The sequence below is a fragment of the Chrysochloris asiatica genome, unplaced genomic scaffold (genome assembly GCF_000296735.1).
Source record: "Chrysochloris asiatica unplaced genomic scaffold, ChrAsi1.0 scaffold00034, whole genome shotgun sequence".
NCBI lineage: Eukaryota > Metazoa > Chordata > Mammalia > Afrosoricida > Chrysochloridae > Chrysochloris > Chrysochloris asiatica.
The window spans coordinates 1,793,609-1,795,401 of record NW_006408552.1 but is presented as its reverse complement, the minus strand read 5'-3'; the positions used below and the strand labels follow the sequence as shown (position 1 = coordinate 1,795,401).

The 1,793-nt window shown below is 40.3% G+C and overlaps 1 protein-coding gene across 1 annotated transcript in view; it reads right to left on the bottom strand.

Annotated features, from left to right (window-relative positions):
- The window catches only part of COL26A1 (collagen, type XXVI, alpha 1), a 240,604-nt gene that overhangs the window by 25,536 nt on the left and 213,275 nt on the right, over nucleotides 1-1,793 (bottom strand). The gene's annotated exons all lie outside the window — the stretch shown is intronic.

Sequence of the window (1,793 nt, the reverse complement as noted above, 5' to 3'; positions counted from 1 at the left end):
GTTGATAAGAATGTTGTTTATTGATCCAGTGGTGAGGATTTTTGTTTTTCTGACATTGAGATGCAACCCATACCGAAGGCTGTATATATATCACTACAATTACAAATGTAAAAGAATACAAAATAAAATAGTGAGGAGCAATCAACGGATGTGTGTGAACGTAATGAAGGCAGATTTCCAGTTCTTGGGGGAACATCTGGGGTTAAGTCAATGATACATGTCTATAGTGTTGCAATGAATACTAAGTACATAAAAAAAACTGAAAGATCAACTTCCAGGAAAATGAAAAGTCTGAAGACAACAAAAGCACCTTGGCCTGCTACCGGATTCCACTGTGAATACTATTTACTTTGTTATCAGACTCTCTTCATTACCTATTGATCTAGCTGAACTTGGGGGCAGTTATGCTGGCAGGTGGGAGACGATGAGGAAGATAAGCAGAGGTTAAGCAAAGAGGCAGCGCTTCCACAGAGAATCTTTAAAATCAAAAGAAAAAGAAAAGAAATAGCCGTATGTGGCACCTAGCACTATGGAGTTAAGGTCAAAGAGAAAGCAAGAAAGAACATCTGATGATTGCAAGTCAACTCCACTGCCACTGAACTGATTCTGATGCATTGTGACCATACAGGGCTTGCAGCAAACGTGGAGGGTAGAAGGGTCAAGGGAACTGCTCTTGTTCATTGTAAACCTTGAAAAACCACCTGACTGTTAAAAAATAGTATACATATTTACTATAATTAAAAATATATATGTGTGTCAAAAATGTAGAACATACTTATGATGTTATGTGAAAAAGATGCAAAATCTTTTCTATACTCTGGGAAGCCAGGCATCTACGAGTAGTTGTATGGATAGATATGCAGGAAGTGGGAACATAGCCATGAAGACATACAGATCTGACTGAGGATATATGTGGGTAATGACATTTGATGCAAATATATCCATGAATGTGGTGGAGCATACAGGGGCAGAGTTATGAAAACTTCTCAGGTATAACCAAGTCTCTTGAGAGAATGAGTCACTGGACTTAGGGGCTTAGGGTCATAATCTCAGGGGACACCAAAGCCAGTTAACACAACATAGTCCATAAAGATAATTAGGATCTTTAAGATTCATGATTGGTGCAGTTATTGGTCCAGAAGAACGGAAACTGAAAACTCATGGGAACAATTAACCCAGATCCTGGTGTGGTGCTGTAGGATCAGCACTGGACAACTGGACACACAGGTTGGTGGTTCAAGCCCACCAGCCACTCCTTGGAAACGCTATATAAGGTTGCTATGAGTCACAACCAACTTGATAGTATTTAACAGCATGCATCTGGGACCAGAAGAAGAACTAGATGGTGCCTGGTTACCACTTAAAACTGCTCTGAAAAGGATCACATCAGAAGATCCTGGATAGAGTGAGAGAAAATTATGTAACAAAACTCAAAATCATTAAAAAACAAAAACCACCATGTTTACTGGTCAGAATGGTGGAACCCCTGAGACTATAGATCTTAGTCACCTTCGTTTGGGTCTGGAAGTGAACTCACACTCGTGGTTCAATTTTCAGCCAAGCAACAGACAGGTCTGTAAGAGGAACAGTAACACTAGAGAGGTATGCATCCTTAGGATCATCAACCATCAAAAGGACAGCATTTACCCAAGGACAAAGCTCAGAAGGGCTAGGAAAGGAGAAATGGAACCAGGAAACCTAGGGACGAAGTGGGATGAATGATGTTGCATTGTGGGAATTGTAGTCAGGAAGATGAAACAAACTGTGTCTGAAGAGTTGGGTGGAAAACGAAT